Source organism: Zingiber officinale, chromosome 9A (assembly GCF_018446385.1).
Source record: "Zingiber officinale cultivar Zhangliang chromosome 9A, Zo_v1.1, whole genome shotgun sequence".
In the NCBI taxonomy this organism is placed as follows: Eukaryota; Viridiplantae; Streptophyta; class Magnoliopsida; order Zingiberales; family Zingiberaceae; genus Zingiber; species Zingiber officinale.
The window spans coordinates 17866912-17880595 of record NC_056002.1 but is presented as its reverse complement, the minus strand read 5'-3'; the positions used below and the strand labels follow the sequence as shown (position 1 = coordinate 17880595).

Genomic DNA, 13684 nt, shown 5'->3' with positions numbered 1-13684 from the left:
TTGCTATATCTCCATATGTTGTACTGCTTGTGGACGATACTCTGGATAACGATGGGGCGGATGAACCACTCAAGGTCCCCTCGGTGGAAGAACAGGAGCGGGGGCCTTCTCCTTAACAAAGACAGGAGAAGAAGTAGTACATTCTTTTCTGCGCGCAGCCTGAGCTTCTTCAACATTAATAAACTACACGTTCAATTAAGGAGTCGAAATTGGTAGGGGGATTTCTCACCAGATCTTTAAAGAAATAATTATCATTTAAGCCTTGAGAGAAAGCACTTACTAATATTTCTGTGGTAGCATTGGGCACATCAATAGCTACTTGGTTGAATCTTTTAATATAGGCTCTAATGGACTCCTTAGATGCTTGTTTAATTGAAAATAAGCTCCAGAGAGTTTTGTGATACCTCTTATTGCTGAAAAATGGTGTAGGAAAACCTTCTTGAAATCCTTAAACTTTCTGATAGATTTTTCTGGCAATCTCTTGAACCAACGTTGCGCAGCTCCTCCTAGTGTTGTAAGGAACATCCGGCACTTTACTGCGTCATAAAATTGTTGTAATAACGCTACATTCTCAAATTTCAACAAATGATCCTCTGGATCTGTAGTCCTAGTGTACTCGCCGATCTGCAGATTTTGATACTGCTTAGGAAGCGGATCATCCAGTACACTTTGGGAAAATGGAGAAATGACTTTTTCCGGTGAGCTATCACTGACTACCATCATCTTAGCTTTGCGCTTTTCTTTGTCTGGCGCCTCGCCAGAGGATTCCTGAAATACAGCCCTTCGTCCCCCCTGTTCCAAAGGAGTACGAAGGAAAGCTCGAGGACGCCTAGTCGAGGAAGCAGTGGCCAGAGGGAAATATGAATGATCTTCTTCTTCCAGCTCCTTTCCCCTGCGGTGCTCAGTAGTCGAGATTACTGGATTATGAGCTACTGGCAGAGTAGCTCCAGTATGAGCTTGTTGTTGTTGCTATTGTTGCTGTAAAGCCTTTTGTACATGAGTGTTGATGAGTAAATCCAGATCTTCACGACTAATGGTGAATAAGTTTGATTTTCCAGTGTCTTCCATCTTGCAGTCTCAGATTCAGGTGAAGTTCCCACAGACGGCTCCAAATTTGATCCTGTCTGAGAAGCCTGACAAAACAGAAAGCTGGGAGAAAACCTACTGCTGATGAAGAATAATACCTGTAGAATACCGACCCGAGAAACCCAAAGCGGATCTGGGAGAATGAAGTCATAGGATGCCCTCCTTGTGTGAAGATCCGAAGATGAAAGGAAAGCTTTGATGAAGAAAACCGAGATCTGGAGCTTCCAAGGCTTCCTACGCACAAGAGACCAACCAACACTATTGTCAGTGACCTAAGACCGGGATGGGAATCCCTGGCTAGGCCCTCTGACGCTCAAGTCAGTGATCTCTCTTTTTTTGTGTGGAAAAACAAGAAAGAAGAAGAAGATGAATAGTAGTTGAAAACTAGGGTTGTGAGTGTGAGCCTCAACGTGAGCATACCTAGCCAACGGAGAGGATTCCCCCTTTTATACCACTTCATATAACCTCCGTAGTCATGAAGTGGACCCCGATTTGTTAGAGTTTATTATGAGATGACGTAAGCCACGTACTTACAGAAAATGACTTTTAAGGAATTTTTCTTGTACCCCAGATGTACCTTTTTTGTCGTCTAGTACCTACAGAAGAGTCTAGAAACATTCTTCCCGCCGAGTTAGTCAACCTGTTATACAATTACATAAAGCAAATATTTTCATAAGCTATCGATAAATATCCTTAAAATGTTTATTCTCGTCCTGTCCTATAAGTTATATTTTATCACCCCCACTTGGTTATCTTGTCTTCACTATGTTGTAGACAATCCGATATTATACTATGGTTTATATCGGTCGGGATTGACCCTAGGTTTCATACAGGAGAGTTATTATTTCTATTCAACACATGTCCTCTTTGTCTGATAATATATTATAAATCTGGTACGGTCTTGTAGTTGCTCATTCTCGGACAATCATATACAAACGCCTAATATTAGTCTATATTCACATGTGCTAGCTCAGACAATCCTGGCCGATATTAACCTTTCTTTCTTAAGGTATATCCTGACTGATATTAGCCTATCCTTTCTTTAAGATATTATCCCGGCCGGTGTTGACCTATATTTTCTTAAGTGTGTTACCTTGTCAGATATTTGCCTATATTTTCTTAAGCATGTTGTCTCGGACGATATTAGCCTACCCTTCTCAAGATGTACTCCGACTGGTATTAGCCTATCTTTTCTTTAAGGTATTACCCCGACCGGTGTTGGCCTATCTTTTCTTTAAGGTATTATCCCGGCCGGTGTTGGTCTATATTTTCTTAAATGTGTTACCTCGCCCGATATTTGCCTATATTTCCTTAAGCATGTTGTCACGGACGATATCAGCCTATATTTTCTTAAGCCCGATATCCCGACCGATATTTACATTGCTTAATTCTGCTATCTCTTTTCTTTCCCCTTTTCTCCGGGGACCTACTAAACCTAACCCATATCACCTACAAACATGCCAAATCCTACAGAGAGAGAACAAAGAGATGGCATGATCAACATATCATGCGAAGAGAATTCAAGGAAGGAGACTCAGTGTTATTGTTTAATTCAAGATTAAATCTCTTTCCTGGAAAGTTAAAATCAAGATGGGTAGGACCATTCCAAATCAAAAAGGTTTACCCGTTCGGAGCTGTTGACATCTGAAGCGAGGAGCGTGGAGAATATAAAGTAAACAAGCAGCGTTTAATAAAATACCTCCACGATGTGCCAGGAGAAGAAGATATGATGATATACTTCTCAGATCTGTGCCCACCTGAATGAGTTAAAATAGGGTCGAGCTAAAGACCTAAAACAAGCACTTCTTGGGAGGCAACCCAAGGGTTTTCTTTCATTTTAGTTCATCGTTCCTTTTATCATTTGATTTCTCTAGTAAGTTCAAGTTGAGTACTTTTGTTATTTCTTTATTTTTGGGTGTTCGCTTTCAGGATGTGCAGAGCCTCCACGAGCTGGCCTTGAGCGTTTCATGGGTGTGGAGGCGTCAGAGGGACCAAAATGGCGAAAGGCGCCGCTTAAAGGAGTAGGTCGTGTAACCACACACGGTCGTGTGGCCAGTGCAGAAAGGAGAAGGGCATGGGCCATGCCAATAGGCACGGCCGTGCAAGGCCACTAGTGGAGAAAAAGACACAGGTCATGCCAATAAGCACGGTCGTGCGATCAAGGCAGGGAGAAAAAGGAAGCTGGCTGTGCCAACCGGCACGGCCGTGCAACTTCGGCCGAGTGGAGAAAAGAGGGGGCATGCCAATTGGCATGGCCGTGCAAAATCACCATGAAGGGGTCGTCCAACCCTACACGGCTCAACCTAAACTCCTCTTTTATTAGGGCACGGGTGTGTGGAAGCTTGCACGCCCGTGCCGCCACCTTCACCCTCTTCCCCATACCTCCTTTCTCTCCTCTCTTCCTCCAACTTCCATAGGTGTTACCACTCCTTCCCCCACATTCATCTCACTCCAATTGATCATCCGTGATGTCAAACTTCGTCAAAAGGAACTCTTGTCAAAGGAAAGGAAAAGAAGTGTTGGTCGTCTCAAGCGAGGAGAATGCACGCTTCGAAGGTATATCGAACAACTTTGGCATTACTTTCTCTAATGATGATCAATTGCATCGTTATCATTCTTTAGCTAAACGTTCCATTTTAAGCACTAGTTATGGACCGAGAAACCTTAGAAGTATTGGGGTTTGGAAATGATATTGATTGGTTGCTTGATAGAACAACATAATGGATTGCTTACTAGGAATTTTTGCCAAGAGGACGAGCATTTTAAGCAACTACAGGACTGTTTTAAGAGTGAGAGAGAGTTATGCACATGAATGCTTGAATTTATGGAGGCTCATAGAAAGAGAATGGTTTGGAACGAAGATTTTAAGTGGTATATAAGGAACTTTCAGAGCAATATCGATGAGTTGTTTGCATATCATAAACGGGTAAGGGATCTGAGATGGGTGGTTGAGACTTATCCTGAACTTCCAGATCTCCCCGACCTTCGGCCTCATCGACCATTTTGATTTCATCGGGACGATGAAAAGTCTGAGTCATGGGGGGAGGGGGGGGGGGTGGGGGGTGTTGTGTCTGTCTACATAACCTGAGTCGAGTCGAGCTTTCTTTTCTTTCTACATTTTATTTTGTTTGGCATATTTTATTAGTCTGTTTTGTTTATTCGCATTTTACTAGTTTCATATTTTTATTTGCATCTCATTTGCACTTTGCTTTGTTTATTCGCATTTTATGAGTTTCATATTTCTAGTTTTGAGGCATATTTGAGAACATCAAACCTTCTAATTTTTCTGCTACTTGTCCGATAGCAAAATGACTAGCATTTTCTTAGTTTATGTGTTGTTAAGATAATGTTAGTATGTTTGATGTATCTCCTTTCTCTATCTCTAGTAGCATGAAATAAGCTAAGTATTATACAGAGTTTGGTATAAGTTTTAGCCTAACCTTAACGATCTTTATTTACACTACACTTAAGTACTTAAGCTTGAATAGTAGAAATATTTTTGGAATAGTTATAATTCATCCAAATTGTTTAGTACTTTTGTTCCCATGGTGATTTCTTATTTACATTTTGGTTATTGGATGACTCCGGATCATGGAAGCTCATTTGGAAAAATCTAAATCCCAACATATGCATCCCGCATGTGTGATTAGTGCTACGCTATAGCACCAAAAAAATGAATAAGGGATAAAAAATAGTTGTCGTGAGTGGAAACTAACAATTCACCCCTTTGAGACCAAGTTAGGTTACTGGGGAAATGAATGTTATGTTTCTCTTGATTCTGAGAAGTATCCTTTGAGACCTTGTGTAATTTAAGGAAAACGAGCCAAGTGTGTGGCAGATAAGTGCCTATCACCGGGAACATTAGGAACTCAATTGTATGACGACTTAACTAGGACAGAAAAGTGAAACTTGAAGAGTTTGAGTTACTTATTGCATCGAGCACAAAGAACTTATGTTTAGGCCATACTTAGGTTACTCTACAATCATGCTTATCAATGAAACTAGTTGATAGAGTTAGGTGAATGTACTAGGGATTATGAAACACTGCCAGGCACTCATGAACATAGTTTGCAACATTTTGCTTGAGGAGAAGCAAAGGTTCAAGTCTGGGGGTGTGATGTGTGTAAATATTATGATCGTTTATACATGTTTTAACGCACATTCACTTGCTTTATACGTATATATTCCTTGCATGATCGCCTCTTTTATCATGTATTCATCATATATACTCTTTTGTTCGGATATCTGCTCTTTGTTTGGTTTTGTGTTGACAGGGACAACTTTTAGAGCGAAAACGGTGATTGTCGACGCATCGGAACAAAGCAGAGAGCACGGTCGTGCAACCTTGCACGGCCGTGTGGCCAATCCAGAGAGGGATCAGAGCACGGTCGTGCAACCTTGCATGGTCGTGCCTCACAACCAGCAACCAAGCAAGGAACGACCATGCAACCCTGCACGGTCGTGCCCCCATGACCGCAACCAAGCAGTACACGACCGTGTAATCTTGCACGGCTGTGTCCCAGGAGCCGAGCCCGGAGTTCACACGGCCGTGTCAATTGGCATGGTCGTGCAGCACAACCAGAGACCAAAAAGGGCACGGCCATGCCATCCTTACACGGTCGTGCCGCCGCAGCAGTGCTCTAGCCTATAAAAGGGTTTTAACCCTTTTCCTCAAAGGGAGAGCCGGGAGGCGAGCCATCAATAGGAGAATCACTTTGGTGTTGTTCCACGCCGTCTAGGACATCGGTCCAGTGATCTTTCATCACCACATCAACTCCAGAAGCAAAGGATTGGATCCGAAGATCACTCATCGTCGTTAGATAAGCATACTTCTTCTTTCTCTCTTCGTGTTTGAGAATTATATGTTTAAATACACAATGTCTTCGGATTTTTCTCCGGCATCTATGGAGTAGAGTCCTTGTTCTAGGATGAGGGAGTAATTATGGATTGGTTTTGATGTAAGACTCGTATTATGCTTATATTTATTGGATGATTTTACTTGCTTTGTTTCGACTACTCGATCTTTATATCGTGTTGATTGATTGTGTAGGAATTGCTAACCTCGTAGAGGGATAATCTTAGATTGTACACCCGAGGGGCCCTAGTGATAGGGGTAACCCGTTCACGGACATTTTGGGTACTTCCTTGAAAGGAGAGGCCACTCCACCACAAGGAAGTAAGAGATCAAACTAAGCTCCTTAATTCTATCCTTGATAACATCAATTAGAGTTGTGTCCTTGAGATCTACCGAGGCGCCCTAGTGACAGGAGTTAATCGTAACAGGATTTCATAGAGATCATCTTTGTTTGGTGCTTAAGAATAGTTGCTTTAGCTTCCGGTGAATGCATGCTGATGGAAAATGAGTATAGGATAATATATGATACATCAATACCACCACAATGAAACCAAACTCCTAGAACTCTTCAGAAACCAAATTGATTACTTCTCGTTGCTAGTTCTCATTTCCGCTTCCCAATCTCTTTTCCAAGATTACTTACAACCATCGATAGTGTAGCTAATCCTAAGTGTGTCATCGCTAGTGCTTATAACCAGTGCTCGTGGGATCGATAGTCTTTATTACTGACGACAAATCCGTGCACTTGCAGAATCGTAACAGACATTTCATCATAAGGACAATTTTTTTTCTAACCATGCATGGACTTTTAGGATATTATCAATTTTAGGGGGAACTTCGAGTTATATTTTTAAAGTCTAACTTACAAATTTTCAAAATCTTTTCCTTTTTAATTCATTTTCAAAATTATTTTTCGAAATATTTCTGTAATTTTCAACTTAGTAGAAATTTTTCACAATTTTACACTTCTCAAATTTTTCAAAATTATTATATATCTCTTAAACTACCTTAATTTTTATATATGTTTTTCAAAATTCTCTTTCCTTTATTTTACTCTTCCTAAATATTTTTTAATAATGACGATACTAATTTTTCAGATTTTTCCTAAAAACTTTCCCTGTTCTAAAATTTTATCTTTGCTATGTTTCTAAAATCTTAACTTCATTAACTTTTCAAATAATTTTCAAATTCTAAAACTTGGTTAAACTTTTCAAATTTTCAAAATCTACTATATTTTTAAACCTTGTGAAATTTTTTTAGTTCAAAATTAAACTGTGTTGTTAACTTTAACTTTTTGCAATCAAAGGTTTTCTTTAAACATTCTTATTTTTATTTGGTTTTGAAGTTTTCCCCTATTTTTGATGTGTGTCAAAGGAGGAGAGATAGTGAATTCCGGGGGAATTGTGTAACTTAGGGGGAGAGTTAAAAGTTAAAATGCTTGTTTATTTAATTTATACATATTTTAACTTAACTTTGAACCTTAGTTGACAAACATCAAAAAGGAGGAGATTGTTGGTGCAAGTTGCACCAGAATCAAACCTAAGTTTTGATGTTGTCAAAGGTTCAAGTTAAGTCTTGTTGTGATATATCAAGTTAACTGAGTGTGCAGACTGTTTACTCAACCGAGAAAGACCTAGTTGGAGGCTAGGCAGGAGAAGTCTAAGCAGATCGTGGAACCCATGTAAAAGTCCAAGAGGGTCGAGGGGACCCGACGCTTGGCGGTGTGATCGAGAGGTCTGGAGGATCGAAAATCAAGAGAAAAGTCCTGGCGAGCCGATCAAGGCTAAGTGAAAAGTCCAAACTGGATCTGGAGGATCAAAGTGTAGGACCGTTGGGCCGGCTAGAAGGGTTGGTAAATAACCTGTCAATTAAAAACAGACAACCCTTCCTCGAACGATTAAGCTAACACTTGTAAAATGAATTAAGCAGATAAATAAAAGCATAAAAGAAAAGACGAGGCACCAGATGTTTACTTGGTTACAACCGATGTGGTTGTTAATCCAAGGAAGAATAAGCTCAAAAACTCCTTCAGGCGGAGAAGCCTCTTACAGCGTTTAGGCACAGAAAACAGAAGCTTAACTACAACTAAAGCATACAAGTGTTTGGAAATAGAATGATCGTGATTGTTGAAAAGCTTCTGGACCAAGGCTATATTTATAGCCTTGGTCGGGGCGCCTGGAAGAGTTCCGGGCGCCCTGGGGGGATAAAATTTATCCCCCAATGGTTGGATCGAGTCAAAGCTCGATCCTGTGAAAAAGTAACTTCCGGGCACCCGGAAGGGTTCCAGGCGCCCCGGAGCCAAAAGTCAACCCAGTTGACTTTTGGTCCGTGCTCTCTTCTCGGTTCAGCTGCCTTTTTTCCGGTCCGCTATTCAGGCGGTTTGGGTCATCTACATCCCTACGAGATCGGACTCCGGGCGCTCACCGCAACTCCATGTTGACTTCTTCCGGGGCTTTTGCTCCGGCTTCGCTCGTTTGGGTGATTTCGGTCATCTGGAATAAGGCTCACCTGAACCCATCTTTGGCATTCCCGAGCAATCTTCCGCTCTGACTTCTCATTTCTCGGAACCACCGCGCACTTCCTTCTCGTCCATATGTGTACTCTTAGCACCTTCTCTCCCGTGCCGTCCTTCTCGCTAGCTGCGTCTTCCGCTTGAGTACCTGTGCTCCTAAGCTCCTGCACACTTAGACATCAGGTTAGAAACAGACAAGATCTAACTTAACTTGTTGGTCACACCAAAACCAACCTTGGGGTTCCAACAATCTCCCCCTTTTTGGTATGATCAACCCAAGTTAAGCTAGGGAAAAAAAATAAACATAAAACATAAACTAACTTATATTGCAATTAAGTGTAATAAGATAGAAAAAAATAAATTTCAACAGAAAATTTTAATTTTCAATTTTCTCTACCTCCCCCTAGACTTATACTTCTTCTTCTCCCCCTTTGATCACAATAAAATGGGGTTTAAAATTCTACGGGTTTAAAGACTTAGAAAATTTATAGAAATCTATTTCAATGATTTTCCGAGAAAGCATATTTCCAAGTTAAGGAAAAAGATTTCTAAGTCAAAGAATAACTTTTAAAAAATTTCTATGTTTTCACCAAAAAAAACTTTCTAAGCTCAGAAATTTATGCAAGAAAATTTAGGAAGATTGATAACATTAAAAGATTTTTCTATGCATTTATTTATTTTAATACTTATATCAAAAAGTTTTAAATTTCCATTTCAATTTATTAGAACTTCTTAAATCACACTTTTTCAAATTTAAAGCCACAAATATTAAACGTGCAAAAAATTGTATCATGTTAATTTCTATAATTTTTTGAATTTCTACTTCACAAAAATATTTCAATGGCATAAACTTGATAAAATTTTTCGACAATCTAATTTGTAAAAATTCTTTCGGCAATGTGCAAAATTCATTTGAAAGAATATTTTGTGATAAAAATTCTAATTTGTAGGAATTTATTAATAAAAGATTTCTTAATCCGAAACACTTTTTCGATGACTCAATTTCTAAATCGCAAAACTCTTTCGAGAAAGTAATTTGTAATTCGAAAAAATATTCGAAGAAAGTTTTCGACAACACTTCTAATTTGCATAATTCTTTCGAATAAATGTTTTGCAATTTACAAAAGTTTTTCGATAAAATTTATAACTTGCAAAATTCTTTAAATAATATTTTTGATTTGCAAGACAGGTTTGACAATTGATTTTCTAATTTGAAAAATTCTTTCGATGATTCAATTTCTGATTCGAAAGACTCCTTAGGCAATTTTTCGATTGAATCATTAAATTGATCAGAGGTTCGAGTCCATACCTTACTTACCTTGTCGATCATTGGTTCTCCCCCAGTTGAATTAATTTCTTCCGAAGATTCTCCCCCTTTATCGATCTCGGGATGTACTTCGGCTGTTGGGGTTGTCTCGGTAATTTCTTCCGTCTCGGATTCTTCTGATGACAGCTCGATGTCTATTGAGGGGACGGCTTCAATCGATTCTTCGTAGAGTTTTAAGAACTTTTCCCAAAGTTCTTTTGCGCTGTTGTATTCGCCAACTCTATCAAAGTCTTCGTTTGGTATTGCGGTTAAAATGTGAAACTCTGCCCGACCGTTTGCCATTGACTCGTCACGTTGCTTCTTGTTCCATAGGCATAGATCGAGTTCTTCTCCATTCGTTGTCTTTGGTGTTTCATAACCAGTTTTCATTATTAGAGAAATACCAATATCAGAGTTAAGAAATACCGTCATTTGTTGCTTCCAAGAAGCAAGCTCCCCCTTGAATGTTGGTGGGTAGTCGCTAGCTCCGGCCATTGTTTTGTTGCTTCAGATGGCGGTTAGTCCTTCTGAGGCGTACTCGGCTCTAATGCCACTTGTAGGACCGTTGGGCCGGCTAGAAGGGTTGGTAAATAACCCTCAATTAAACAAACAACCCTTCCTCGAACGATTAAGCTAACACTTGTAAAATGAATTAAGCAGATAAATAAAAGCATAAAAGAAAAGACGAGGCACCAGATGTTTACTTGGTTACAACCGATGTGGTTGTTAATCCAAGGAAGATTAAGCTCAAAAACTCCTTCAGGCGGAGAAGCCTCTTACAGCGTTTAGGCACAGAAAACAGAAGCTTAACTACAACTAAAGCATACAAGTGTTTGGAAATAGAATGATCGTGATTGTTGAAAAGCTTCTGGACCAAGGCTATATTTATAGCCTTGGTCGGGGCGCCTGGATGGGTTCCGGGCGCCCTGGGGGGGATAAAATTTATCCCCCAACGGTTGGATCGAGTCAAAGCTCGATCCTGTGAAAAAGTCCCTTCCGGGCGCCCCGGAGCCAAAAGTCAACCCAGTTGACTTTTGGTCCGTGCTCTCTTCTCCGGTTCAGCTCGCCTCTGGTCCAGGTCTTTCTGCTCCGGCTCCGCTTGCTTGGGTGATCTCTGACATCCGGAATAGGGCTCACCCGAACCCATCTTCCGGTCTTCTCGAGCGTGCTTCCCTTCGGCTTCTCGTCCCTCGGAATTGCCGCGTGTCCCTTCTCGTCCACCAGCGTACTCATCCGCAAACTTCGTCCCTCGGTCGCACCCCGTGCCGACCTTCGCGCTAGCTGGGTCTCTTGCTCCCCAAGCAATCTTCCGCTCCGGCTTTCGTACCTCGGAACCACCGCGCGCACTTCCTTCTCGTCCGCCGGTGTACTCTTCCGCAGCACCTCGTCCCTCGGACGCACCGCGTGCCGTCCTTCTCGCTAGCTGCGTATTCCGCTCGAGTACCTGTGCTCCTAAGCTCCTGCACACTTAGACATCAGGTTAGAAACAGACAGGACCTAACTTAACTTATTGGTCACACCAAAACTAACCTTGGGGTTCCAACAATAAGTTTAGCAGGTAGGTTGAGGTAAACAACTGGAGGAGAGATAGTGAGGTCGGATTCCTGAAGGGAACAACCTAAGGTCGCTGATCCAACTTAAGAAACCAGGAAGATTTCCAAGTTGAGATCAAGACAGTTCTACTGTCTAATATTACTCATGCATTATATATTACTGTGCTAACCTTTGTGTTGCAGGGAGACTTTGTTTAACTCTGTGTTGTAGGTTCGGTCGGATCAGTCGATCGAATGTAGGGATAGATCGACCGAACTAGGATAACTCAACACAGGTCAGTTTAATCAGCAATGATCAAAAGCAGAAGGAAGCTACACTGATCGGTCAACCGAACCAGAGGATCGATCGACCGAACCAGAGGATCGGTCGACCGAATGATCAATATTAAAGGCGCAGTAAATGCAAATAATGGTAAATCTCGACGAACAAGGAAGGAGCATGTTCGGTCGACCGAATAAAGGGATCGGTCGATCGAACCCTTAATGATCAATTAATGTCGAAGATCGAATCAGCATCGGATCTCAGCCATGAAGGAAGAAAGCTGGTTCGGTCGACCGAACCCAGGGATTGGTCGACCTAACATCGACGATCTTATAAAAAGAAGCTCGAGGTCTGAGGCTGTACAACGCTTACTGATCATCTCAAAGCTCTCCTCTGTTCAAGCTGCTCGTGCTACAAGTCATCTACAACTCTTCAATCTACTCCGTCCAAAAGTACCATCCAAAGCTTCGACTTCAAGATTTGTCGGTATATTTTTTATTAGCTTGCATTGTAATTAAATCTAATATTTTTTTTATTCTTCTTCTATAAATGTATTGAGGGATTTTTTTTCTTTTATTTTTGACAACTTTACACAAGCTTAAGAGTAAGGTTCAACGGTAAGGTGAGACTAGGAGTGTTAAAAATTAATTCGATCTGATGATTCAACCTGAGTTGACCCAAAAAAAATTAGATTCAAATTAGAAATTTTTTAGTTCGGGACATGTTCGGATTGAAGAGTTTGGGGTTGAAAATTTTCAGGTCAGATTCAGAACGGATTCAAGTTGACCTGAATTTGAGGTTTAGTGAATTTGTTGGGAGTTAAATTAAATTATTTTAAAATTAAAAATATTTTTATGTATATTAATATTAATGCTAGTATGATAATGAAAAATAATTGAGATAAAAGTAAAAAAATTATAGGAAAAATAGCTAAACAAGTCATTTTGAATCATATTTAGGATTATTCAGTTCGGGTTCGGATTGGTCGAGTTCAAATTTGGATCGAATTCTAGTTAAGATATTTTTAAAAAAAATCGACCCAACCCAAATTGTCAACCTTTGGCAAGATGGCAACCGAGAGAGTTTGAGGATTCTAAATATTTGAATTTTTGTTTAGAAATGAACTAAAACCTAGTTGTATTATTTGTTTTTATCATCATCAACAACCAAAGCTAGCCAAATTGTATTGGTTTTTGTCATCATCAAGAACCAAAACCAACCCATTCGAGAAGGAAATTCCTAAGTTGGTGTGGGAGTATTAATGTGGATAAGGACCATTACTCGGTGTCCAATCTATAGCAAACTACTATGATAATCTCTCTTCATTAAAAAAAAAAAATCAATGTGGGACTATAGTTCCATGCTCTTCACCCTTTGTAGTATAGTCTCATGTCATACCAGGAGTTACTAGCCTCGCTTCTGCCCTTCTCCACCAAAGCTCTCCGTCAATATAGCACCTCAGTTTGTTGGGATCACACTTTCCTTTTTCTACTTAATGATGTCACTTAGAAGGCTCTTGGTGGCAAATCTTGACATTTAAATTACATTTGGTCGAGTGCGCCTGAATCTTGCAATAGTGCAATGCAAGAACGACGCACGAGGATTCCAATAGAAAGATATTGAAATGAACCCTCTCCCCATAAAAAATTAATTTAATATCATAGTGGACCAATGGCCCACGTATCAGATATTAAACTGATAAGAACAGATACTACACTTGATCTTAGCCAAAAGGCTGAGAAAGGTATGAATTTTATTTTTCCATCCTACCTTCTTTTAAAGATCCAAATAGCACACAAAGCGCTTAATTCAACGATGTGGGACTATAATTCCATGCTCTTCGCCCTTTTTAGTATTGTCTCATGCCATAATAAGTCAATTAATACAGTACATAAAAGAAAAATATGAACAAAAACAAGGAAACACTACTAGTCCTACACCGACTCAAGGAAAATTATACTTGTTGGTGCAAGTTGCACCAGAATCAAACCTAAGTTTTGATGTTGTCAAAGGTTCAAATTAAGCCTTGTTGTGATCTAACAAGTTAACTGAGTGTGCAGGCTATTTACTCAACCAAGAAAGACCTAGTTGGAGGCTAGGCAAGAGAAGT

General features: G+C 40.2%; 1 non-coding gene across 1 annotated transcript; it reads right to left on the bottom strand.

Moving 5' to 3' along the window:
• Positions 1-13124: 13124 nt before the first annotated feature.
• On the bottom strand, positions 13125-13322 carry LOC122022045. Its single transcript, XR_006122794.1, has one exon. It is a non-coding gene; the product is annotated as a U2 spliceosomal RNA (small nuclear RNA).
• Positions 13323-13684: the final 362 nt, after the last annotated feature.